Below are 13,063 nucleotides of genomic sequence, written 5' to 3' on the forward strand. Positions count from 1 at the left end.
TGAACAAATAGAAAAAAACGAAAAAATTACACAAAAGACGGAAATTTGATTGTTGTTAATTTTCCATTAAAAAAATTTTTCTTCTGTAGTGATATGGGGTCATTTAAATGACACTGGTCGACAAAATTTGATTGTTTTTTTTTTGTCATATTGATGCGATAGCACATTTATTATATAGTTTAGGGTTCTGAATGCGAATTCGGCTGCAAAGTCTCTGTAATACATAATATTTTTGAAACAATTTTACCTTATTATAAAGGGAAAAATTTGAATTTTCGGCTATAATTTAATTTTTTTAAATTTTTGTAACACATGATATTTATTACAGTTAAAACATACATAGTACTACTACTTATGTAAATATGTATTTATCATTAATTAATTCTAATTTTTTATTTATATATTACCTACCTAATTAATCGATTTCCTGGAAAAAGATTTTGGAAAAATTCAAAATGGCTTTTGAAAAGGAATTCGTATTTTCTGATAGCATAAAATATTGTGCGAATTTATTGATGCAACATAACTTCAAATTTAGGGGAAAACCAAATTTTTCCATATTAAAGAGCGAATTTCTCGAAAGCGTGACGTGCTGGAGCAATTTTGCGCTTGGCTTCGTATCCAGCACGCCTAAAATGTTTCAAAATCTTTCGAAAAGTTAATTCGTGATTCTGGAAATTTGTGTTATCTTTCACATTCTATCAACTACGTATAACCAAATTTTCACCTTCTTCACGTAATTTTTAGTTTAGAGAATCATTTATCATGAAATGCATAATGTCATATTTCTTGAGAATGTACTCTTCAAGTCCTTTCATTTGATACCAAACACGATATATCTGGATTAACTTTTTTTTTTAACTTAGCATGCTTTATCGATTTGCACGGGCGGCATATTATTTTATTTCTTAAAAGCCTAACGCAAAACACACGCGCTGTCGAGATAATTCCAATGGTACCACATGTATTGAAATCCACTCACTTATTTCAGCGCAGCGAGAGGACACACAACCCATGGATAGACTCACAAATCATTTTTGGGTGAAATCGAATAAAAACAAAAACAAGTGATTATAAGATACGAATAAATAAAATAGGAGTAGAGTGAATAATCCTATTTAAATAATTACAGGGTGATATGGAATCACACGGCATTATTTTAGAAACGTGTTCTGTACCACAAAATTAACAAAAAAGTTCGTACAAAGTTATGTCTAAACTGACGAAGAAAAAAAAAGATGTTTCTATTGTTAAGATATCAAGGAAAATTTTCCAACCAATAAATACCAAATCCAATAAAATAACTAAAACCGCAGCAACTTTAGAATCGCGCTCTTAACAGTATGAAAAGAAGAAAATATTTTCATCTAAAATTGTTATGATAAGTAAAATCGGGGACCTCTTTTCGGTCCTGTGGAAAACTGTTAAATCTTAGCGATTGCTGAAGACCTAGGTCATTTGGTACTGGAAGATGCAACAACTAACAGGCATCTTCCCGACGCTTTACGAAGTGTCAGAGAAAAATGGATTTGTCGTGCTCAATGCTGCATTCACAAAATGGTGGTCACTTTGAACAGTTACTCAAAAGTTTATATTGTTATATACATTTTTTATGCCCCAATATCTCAGTAATTTTCTGTAATATATAACTTAAAAATTTCAACTTTGTATGGAAAAATTAAGAGAAAATTAGATGAAGACTTAAAAATTTTGCTTTGTTTTTTAATTGCAATAACACTGATTCTCTTTCTAATCCACGGATTGGTATGCTTTTAATGTGGTCGAGTAAGCAAAAGTCTGCGGGTTTCTTGCATTTTGGATAACCTTGTGATTGCGTTCACTCACTAATTCACGGTTTGGTCATGCCTTTAATTGGGTGGAGTTAGATCACTGATTCACGAGTTTGCCATGCCTTGGCATGCGGTCAAAGAAATCATAATATGAGATTTCAAGTTGCACATTGTGATGAATTGTTGTGATCATTAATAAATCTATTTTTAATGGGTCTTTTTTTCCGAATCTTTATTTGCTTGATACTTATTATTTCTGAGTCTACTTTTTCCGGGTGTATTCACTCTGGATCTATTTTTTTTCGCTCCGTTTTTTAATTGGTCTATTTTTTCTGTGCTTATTGTTCCTTGGTCTATTTTTCTCCGAATCTAGGTTTATTGAGGTATGGTTCCAGTGAACAAAACAAAAATGTTCCTTTAATTGTAGTCTAAAGTTTATAAACTCAATCAATTTAAACATGAAAAAGGAGGTGAGCGCTGAATCGAATCATTTAGTTTTGTTTTTTGTGATATGTTGTTGGCAATAGAAAGGCAATGTTAAATCCAAGTTTTTCACCTCGGTGGACGACCGGGTAATACCAAAAAATAAAAAAGCGGCGTAGGTGCGACCCGAAATGTCCAGACGACTAACTTTCCAGTCAAAAGGATAAAAAAATATCATATGTTTTAATATTTATAATTTATTTTTGTAATTTTTTTTTTTTCATTTTTCCGTGGACCCTCCAGTGTTGGCTTCGCCCCCTGCACCCCCCATGACGTTAAAACTATATAAATGATAATAGTGGCAATTATACAATTTTTCATTCGTTAAAAAAAACGGCTCTTGTATTAAAATCGGCTAGGTCAAATTGTTGAAATTTATCCATCTTTAAAAATGAATATGAACAATTTTTGAAGAAGTCTTTCCCATTCAAAATCGGCAAAAACTGAAAAAGGTCAATATTTTCGAGGTTTTTTTATTTTTTGGCATAACCCCGTCGTCTACTGAGATCGAAAACTTGGATTTAACATTGTCTTACACTGCGAACAACATATTCACAAAACAAAAATACCTGATTTGTTAGAACATTGAATTCTGGATCAATAACGTTTGTCTATAAAAAATTAACTAATATTGAAATTTGAATTTGTATGATTCGTGCGCCATCTACCACGAGATAAATGAAACGACTAGTAAATAAATAAATAGTGCAGAGTTTATGTCATTTTGGAACTCAATTTTCAAAAAAGTATATATCATAAATTTATTGGTCTGTACCCTGGCATTGATATACTTTATCAATTATTGATTTTTTTAAATATAAATAAAAAACAAGTGAAAACAAACAATTGACTGAGTTAATTGTTGAAATACCATGTATAGACAGTGTTGATTACACTGATACACTAAACATACATACATGCCACACATACACAACTGATATTCCCATATAATACATACTATACAATTTGAGCCTAATTTACGCTCTCACGGGTAAACAGTGCTATTTACGAAAAAAATTTTCAAACAAAACTTATTTGTTCTATCTCTAATGGTTCTATCGCTAATGATTTGTTCTATGTCTAATGGTTTACAAGGTGGGTCCTACGAACCCAAGATCCAATTGACCTATGTTGCTGATTTACGAACTCGACCTCACTTTTTACGTCCTAAGCACGATATAAATTTCAACTTGATATCTCTTTTCGTTTTTGAGTTATCGTGATAACAGGTGGAAAGACAGACGACAGACAGACGGACAATCGGAAATGGACTAATAAGGTGATTTTATGAACACCTATACCAAAATTTTGGTGGTAGCTTCTATATTTTTTACCGTTAAAAAGTTGGGACTAAACTTAGTATACTTTGATATATATTACATATACACATGGTATAATTATTGTAGCCTAAATTATACAGTAAATGGATATTATTGAATTCATAACCAAATAGTTGCACTAAGCAAAGAAAATAGCTGTTTTCTTCAAATCCCAATTAATTACAATGGCTATCTTACAGGAAAATGTCAGTACCGTGTCAGTGAATACCATGTCCATGTCAATACCATTAATATGTACTAATAAAATTATCTTAAAAAAATTTTTAAAGCTGTGGCAAAATCGTCTCAGAATTTCATTTTTACAATTAAAACAATTACATAAAGTTATGCATCAATAACTTTAAAAAGGTTTACTTTTAAAATCTTAACATTTTTTATCAAAAAAGTAACATTTAAAACAGGGCAACTCATATACCCATTTGATAGATATTCTAATAATGTCAATGTTATTTATATCAAATCAAAGGAAAATCCAGTCATTATCTGTGGAATTGAGGATCAAACATGGTAGTTATAGTAAAGTATCCTAGTTGCAAACATAATTATTGAACCCACTCAGTACCTACTAGTTTTATTAAAAAATAACAATAATAATAATAATAATAAATTCATCATACTGTAATGAATAATTCTACGTAATATTTTTATCCCCCCTTATGCACCTCATTCTACATGCTCTGAAAATTATTTTTAGTAAATATATAAAATGTTTCAAAAATATGTGGCATCTTTTAGCCGCGAATAACACGGAACAATTTCATTAATGATTATAAATTTGTACAATTTGTAATTTTTAATAAGAAACACAACGAATACTTACATGAAAGAAAAATAAGTTTGTTTGAGGGAAATTGTATAACTCTCCTGAAATTATATAACTATCCTAATATTCGCAACAACAAAAATTATCGCCCACTAATCGAGAGAAAAAATATCATTTAAGTTGGATCAAAAAATACAATCTACAAAATTTTATGAAACCAGTGGTTTTGGAGTATTAGCGTAAACGAACATCGTGATAAAAAAAGCGGTCGAATTGCGACCCGAAAGGTCCACATGACTAACTTCCCAGCGGAAAAGATAAAAAAATATCATATGTTTTAATATATTTTATATTATTATTAAACTTTTATTTTAAAAGCTGATACGTTATTTGACGTTATCATTTTCTCTTTTTTTTTTATTAAAATTCAGCTATTGCAGATCCCCTATTATTAATATAATTTTTGTTATTTTATATCGTTTTTATTATTGTTTTTGTAAAAAATTTATTTTTTTCATTTCAGGGACAGCACAGACTAGATTGAAGTAATGCTAACGCGGTTCCAATCTAGTCCTCCCCATCTACGGGGAGAGGGGAGAGGAGTGTTTTTTTAGTGGGTAAATCTGCCGTAAGATGGGCGGCGGAGTATTAATGATGGCGGTGTCTTTGGAAGATCTTTTTCGTACCTCTATAAAAAAAAAACATACATACATACATACATACATACATACATACATGTGCACACACGGACATCCTTTTACAATAACTTCCCACTCGGAAGTTATTAAAATTAAAAAAAATAAAACCGACCTCCACGCAAAAGTTGAAAAGTAGAAAATTGTAGAGTCTTAAAATATTATTAAACAATGGCTTGTAATAAAAATCCTTCAACTTAATTCATATATTGTAGTGTTTTACGAGTACAATCATCTTCCATCCATATCCATTTTTATGAAAGCATGTTATTGACTTTTAAAGTTTATACTCAACAGATAACCGTAAGATATAAATATCTTAAAATTTCAGAATCCAAGGCCAGTCAAAGAATCTTTATAAAAACTGTTCGACTACATTATTTAAAGCTTACATAAAGAAGTTAAAAACAAAAAATTGTGTGATCTTGCCCAGGAAAATTTTTTTTTGAAAATCATATCGGTAATGCATAGGATGAATTCTAAGCAAAAAAGTCATTCAAGCATATTTCGAAAAGTCGATACTTTCTGAGTTATTGGCGATTGTTAGTGGCGAAATCATATAAATTCACACCGAAAAAATACTTAATTTAAGTCCACCAACTGCTATACTCTTGCGTATCGAAAATTTGTTTTAAACGTATCTAAAAAATCAATACAGTGTACATACATTTTTATTAAAGAACAATACAAAATCTTGTGTTCTTTTGCCACGGTCTAGCGTCCCACCGTGAAAACAAAAATCGTTAGCCATTGTATCTATTTTAAGAACTATGATAATTAAAAAATATTCCTTGACAAATAACTGTTTGATTCATTCTTAATTAAGGACTTGAAATAATAGAAAATGTAATTAAAAGTGAAGATAATTAACGATACAAAAAAAGATATAAAATAGAAAATAGTAATGAACTAATTAAATACGCTTTGTAATTATACAAACTTAAGGCTACGTGTAGAGTTAGTGTACAATTTAGACAATAAACATCATTTTGTTTTAGATATTGAGTACGTAATTTGTAAGGGCATGTTCAAAAGTGCAGCTTACCGTTATTTATTAAAAAAATTTATTTCTTAAAGTACAGGTTTTTTTTTTGTTGTTTTAAAAACACCTTATATAAATATGGAATTTTAGTAATAACATCTTCTATGAGTGGCACAAACAGCATCTTGAAACTTTTTGTATAAAAAATTAAGTTAATGAAAATTGGCATCTTGTTCTTGTTTGGATACCTGGAAAACCATATTTGTTATACAACGTAGCTTGGTGATGAATTAAGATTATTATTAAAGGGAAGAAATGCTCGCCAAAAATATTATTTATTAATGTCTGGATTGCTCAATGCCGGTCTAACCTCGATTCCATCGTAAACCATGTTACCATTACCTACTTAAAACAAATGAAAAAACAATTGACTGAGTTAATTGTTGAAATTCCATGTATAGACAGTGCTGATTTTACATTCGTTTGTGTGTTATCGTGTTGAGAGACGGGCGGGCGGAAGGCCAGATAGACAACTGAAAATAGAAAAATTAGCTAATTTTATGAACACCTATACCAAAATTTTATTCGTAGCATCAATATTTTTAAGCATTACAAACTTGTGACGAAACTTAATATACTTTGATATATTTCATATAAACAGAGTATAAAAATCAACAAGTAATCCTGAGTGGTTCTTTTAGCATAAAAATAAGTACTAGTATTAGTAGAATAGCATAAAACAAATATGATATATTAAATTATCCATGCGTTCTCCATTTTAATAATCCCAAACTCTAAAAGATGGGTGCAAATGAAAACATGTAAAGTACGGAAATCACGGAAAGACCCATTTAATTTCAAAACGCTATAAATACTCTAAATAAATTTGTAAAATATAATTGTTCACTGATAATACAAATTTTGTAAAGGACCTCGGACAAAATACATTAATTATTGGTTTCGGTTATGGATTAAGGTAGTTTTGATCATGTTGATCAAAATTTCTTATGGATCCAAGCCTCAAAAACCCTTCCCTTCGAGCTACGGCCCTAAGCTTCAAATAATCAGCATGATCAAAACTACCTTAATCTATAGTTCAATAAATTTTAACCGGACCCAACCCAAGAATCAATATCTCTTGTAGGCATAACCTGTGAAGGGCCGTAGCTCGGAAGGGAAGAATTTTTGAGGGTTGAGTCTATTAGAACTTTTAATCAGCATGGCCAAAACTATCTTAATCCGTAGTTTTCAAAAAATTTCAACCGAAACAAAAAATCAATGTATTGTGTCCGGGATTCGAAAGCAAAAATTGACTTAATGAAGTTAATTGTATAGAAACCTTACCCTGTATAGAAAGTGTTGAATGTCAGTGCTTGCATTATTTTTAATATATTAGAAAAGTTTAAGAAATTATGGCCATCAAAGCAAAAGTTTCATTTCATTTTTGCCTGTCGTTCAGACATCCATCTAAAGTTCTGTTGCGCTAGGCTTTTCTTTCTTTTTTTGAACATTGATCATCATTGGGCTCTTATTCTGCATTCTTAAGCTTTAGCTTTTGTGAAAGATGTATCTGTTAGCCTTGGTATTCAATACATTAAATAATGAGAAGAATGAGGGGGAATATGATGGGTCTTTGTTGTCAACGATTTTTTTAAATTAGAAATTAATCTCTACAAATATGCTATGCAAAACTGGTACATGCTGTACATACCTAATACATATTATGTATAGATAATATATATGTTTTATTATAAACTTACCTTTCCCTGTTAATATTGATTTTTTCCATACTGTATTCGATAAACAAACTTTTTTTTTCTTTATGTATTTTTTAAATTATTTTTTTTATCCTTTAACATTATGAAAGAATTTTATGTCATAAATTGTAATATAATAATCAAACATATAATTACGTTGTTTATACGATGTTCGGTAATTTTCTATTCCTCCAAGACTTTGCGAGAATAAAGTTAGGATCTCAGCGCCGCAGTAGGAATAACATGATGTAGAATATCACCAAGATGATAAGTTTTATTGAACATAGTAGATTAATAGCTAGGCCAAAACAAAATTGTTGAATTTACTAAAGCTGATCAATTGAGGATTGGTTATAGTGATTCTGTACACACACATACTGCGTTAGTCAAACAAACGATAGAAAGGGGCCAGAAATATGCTATCGAAACCCTTATGAGTTCCATGGCATTTAAATGGATTTAATAAATCTGAAAATTGTTATACAGATTGTCTATTACATATGTATAAATAACAAGTTAAACGCTAGGACAGTGCTGGTCAGCCAGACCTTATGTATGTAGAATAAATAAATAAGAATCATACATAACGGCTGACTGACCAGCCTTGTTCTAACATTTAACTGGCTGACTGTCATAACTGTTATTTATATGCAATAACAATTTTCAGCTTTAATAAATGCATTTTAATACAAGGGCAATCAAAACTGAATCTCATTTATTCATTTGGCATACATAAGGGCTGAATGACCAGCCCTGTTCTAACACCTAACTTACTGATACTCATAACTGTTATTTACTTGCATTATAAAATCTGTTCCATCATTTTCAGCTTTAGAAATCCATTTAAATACAACGGGAATCATAACCGTTTCAATAGCATATATCCTCCCCCTTTTTTATCGTTCTCTTGACTGACCGCAGTATATCTGTGTACACAACTATTATAAAAAATCCTCAGATGATCAGCTTTAGTAAATGAACGAATTTTTTTTCGGTCTGGCTCACCCATTATAAAGATTATAGCAGGATTGTACGATTGTAGATATCATACGTTTTTCAAGTTTTTTTTCTTTAGTTTAATGCCTTCTTATTGACAGCGTATTACTTCCAATTATAATTCAAGTTATTCAAACTTAACCTTCTCAATATTTTACGCTTTGTAAAACTGAAATATTTACAATGTTTTAGATATGACATAAAACAAAATAGTCAACTTTTCAAGATCATTATTTAGTCCACCAATTTCAGCTCTTCAATTTTTGTGTTTAACTTTTCTTTCTAAAACCATTATTTGTCGAACAATTTTAGGGTTTGAGGATTCAAGAAACTGAAAAATAAGACAAGACACATTGACCAAAACATATCCTGGACAATATATCTATCTTTATCGATTAACTTTGTTTTACTGTGGTCTTTTTAAAAAATTGTAAAACAAAAGTCATTTTAAGTTAACATTCGATAAAATTGATCATAGGGTATCTGTCGACATGATAAAGCACGCGATATTTTAGAAAGAGAAAAATAAAGTTGTCTAAATAGTAATTTTATAAGTGCCGTAAATCTGTCAACGCTACAATGAATACTATCATACATTGATATTCTGTATATATTAGTGTATAAGTATCACATGGTCACAGCACACATAGTTAATAGGACAACGTTGCCGCTTGTACAATCCTTTACTGAATTATACTAAATATTTGTCAAATCTAACCTTTGTTTTTTTTTTTGCGTAAAGTAAACGGTCAATCACAACCTATTTAGTCTTAAAGTATCCCTAATTTGTTTATTTACATAAGTTTATTTACAACATATATAGTTGTTTTTTTTTTTTTTATAAATTTATTTTCCATTGCAAAAACTCAAACTAAAAACTCGTGTTCAAAAATGTCTTCTAAATAGTTTGAATTTCTATCTTTTACATGATAAATATCGCCCACTTTGAAAATTTATGGCAGGTAAAATTTGAAATCGGAAAAAGAAACGAAAAAAAAGAAAGCAAATTTGGTATCCTCATCATTGATCTCTTAGAAACAATACATTCGATGTTAAAACAAAACATTGAAATTCTGTGAAAAAAGCCTTAGAAGATCTTTGTATGGTAGCTTTAGAAAATCTATGAGCCATTTTATAGAAAAGCTTTTATCTAATCCTGATCAAGTTTTCTGGAGTCTAAAAGTGTACAAAAAAAATTAAAACTGGATGATATCCCAAATTTAAGGTTGGATAGAAAAAAAAATACAAAAATACAGACACGTAATAAGATTGTTGCAAAACAACTTCACAAAAGTTGTTTATTTTTTTTCCATTTAAACTTGTTTTCTATATGTAACGGTTTCATCGGTTTATAAGAAGGGTCCTACCGACGATTTAATTGACCTATGTTGCTACTTGACGAACTCAAACTCACTTTTTACGTCTTAAGTACGCTATAAAAATTTCGGTTTATATCGTTCTTCGTTTTTGAGTTATCGTGTCGAAGGAAGGACAGACGGTCAGACGGACGGACGGAGTGACGGAGGTCAAAATTAGTATACCTTGACATATATGCCATATATAGCGGGAATCAAAACTGGGTGCAAATACTAAATTTACCTTTGAGATTTTTTTCATTATAAATAACGGGTTTCTTCAAGTAATAATAAAATTATCAGATACAAATGAATGCCAAAGGATTCTTATGGTTTCTATTAACATAACAATTATTATTGTTATATCAACAATTCTATTATTGTTGTGTGTTAATAAACAAGCCTGTTTATCGTCTTGCACGATTTTATGCACAAAAGGATTTATATATTATATGAATATAACAGAAAAGAATTATATGCAAAGAATGATTATATTTATGTTAAACAAGTTATGTTTTATAGAATTCACATTCATGTAATTTTTTATTGAAAAATTCATCAAAACAATGAAGCTGTGTAAGCTATATAGGGTGTCCCTCAGCAAAGGGAACCTTCAAATTACTTACTACTTATAGGGCTGTAACTAGGTGTGACAACTGAGGCCACCGGCGCAAAAAATATTGAAGCTTCTATACAGATGTATCTGGCATCTAAATAGATGAATTGATTTTAATTTTTTGTTTGTTTGAAAGGTTATTTTATCGAGAGTAATCTATATGTCAAGTGCAAGTTTAGAATTCCATAGTCAAAACAACCGGAATGATCTTTAAAAAACTGATTAAATTTTCTTGAAACTAAATATTACTCTAAATCAAATTACATTTCAAACAAAAACCATCAAAAAAAGTCAAAATCCGTTTAAGAGCTACGATGCTACTGCAGTCGAATAATTCAAACCTGATTTTGTGTCGCGGGTTTCTTTACATTTTTTAGTTACGTGTTATATAAGAGTAAATTTTATATACATTTTGAAAAATTTGTGTTATTTAAATAAATATCTGGTCAAGAAAATGTGGTTCAGTATCACCTTGAAGCATTAACATGTAGTCTAGAGATATTATATAGCATTTACAGGTAACTGTGCCAAATTTATAATGTGCAATTAAATTAACACACTTATTTATTTATTTATTTTTTGTAGTTTTGTTAAATTTGTTACTCATTACTTTACTTAAAATTGTACACAATGTATTGTACACAATATTCTGTATCTGGCCGGTATTGTCTGTTAGTTTACAACTTTATAGGTACAACGAATGGGAATATAAAACGGGTGAAAACAAACAATTCAATGAGTTAATTGTTGAAATACGCTAAAGTGTAGAATGGCAGTGCTTGAATAATTTTTAATAAATTAGAAGAGTTTAAAAAACGAACACAATTATGGTCGACGAAAGGCTTGCTAAATTTATTTTGGTTACGAAATTTACGAATTGTAGTTCCTATAACTTTTCTTCGTTTTCCTTTTCTTTTTTTTTTAAATCTTTCGAAATTAATTAAATTAATTAAAGATACCTACAAATATGCAACTTCCTATCTTACAGTTATAGTAGTATGTTAGAAGTATAAAATGAACACTACAGATTTGTTCAAATTTGCGCACTCACAGGTGAACAATTATGTTTACGTAAAAAATTTTGAAACAATTTTTTTTATAAGGAAGATTTTACATTTCAAATTTTCAACACAAAAGGAATTGATCGAATTATATTAGGTGATTTTATGAATACCTATCCCCAAATGTTGTTATTAGCAAGCAATTATTTCTCAGCGTTACAAATTTGGGACTAAAATAGTAGGTATACCTTGATTTATATTTATATAACAGGGTAAACAAATGGTAAATACAGATATTTTTAAAAGACTTCCGAAAAGCATAAGAATTACTACCTTCCTCTAATCACATTCTAGTGTTGAACATGGTCTTGCTCATCACTTGGACTTAAAAATAAAACTAGGACTTAGGGACGCGTCTTGGTGCGAGGTTACAAAGAAATGCACACGTAAAATTTAACAAAGAGGTAGGTATAAGTAATAGTTAAGATTTATTACACAAGGCCGCTAGATGAAGTGCTTACCTAGGATGCTCTCTGTATTTAATGCGCCTCTTATACCAAGACTTTGTGTTTACAGAAAAGAAAAAAAAATTCTTCACAGTATTCGAAGAAGATATCTTATTTAAATTCTTGGGAGGCATCAAGTAAATAATGAGCTTTTTAATAGAGTATTAACTATTTATTTTTTCCAGTATACAAATTTTATACCCTGTGTATATGAAATATATCAGAGTATATTAAGTTTAGTTTTGAATTTTGTGAGGCTTAGCAATATTGATGTTACAAACAAAATTTTGGTAAATATTCATAAAATAACGTAATAAGTGCATTTATGTTTGTCAGTCTGTCAGCAAGATAATTCAAAAACGAAAAGTGTTAACCAGCAGAACTTTTCAGGATGCTCAGTTCGTAAAAAATGGCTCTTGAGAAAAATGTGTTAAAAATCTATTTCACAAACTTTTACAAAATTCTTAAAAAAACAACATTTTTCCGGGATAAAAATTAGCCAATGTGAGATTCTGACCCATAAACTACCACAAACTACACAAAAAATCATGTTTATCCTTTGCTCTATGGAAAATTAAAAGAAATTGATCCCAAGGGAACCATACATTTTACCGCAATAAATGTAGCCTATGTGCTATTACAGACTATAATCAATCTCTGTGCTAAATTTCATTTCCAGGTTCGTTCAGCCTTTCTTTCGTAATTGGGTTACAAACGTCCATCCATCCATCCAAACGTTCACGTTTATAATATATTGTTAGGCCCTGGACGGCGTTATC

The sequence above is a fragment of the Chrysoperla carnea genome, chromosome 5, assembly GCF_905475395.1.
Source record: "Chrysoperla carnea chromosome 5, inChrCarn1.1, whole genome shotgun sequence".
Taxonomy (NCBI): Eukaryota; Metazoa; Arthropoda; class Insecta; order Neuroptera; family Chrysopidae; genus Chrysoperla; species Chrysoperla carnea.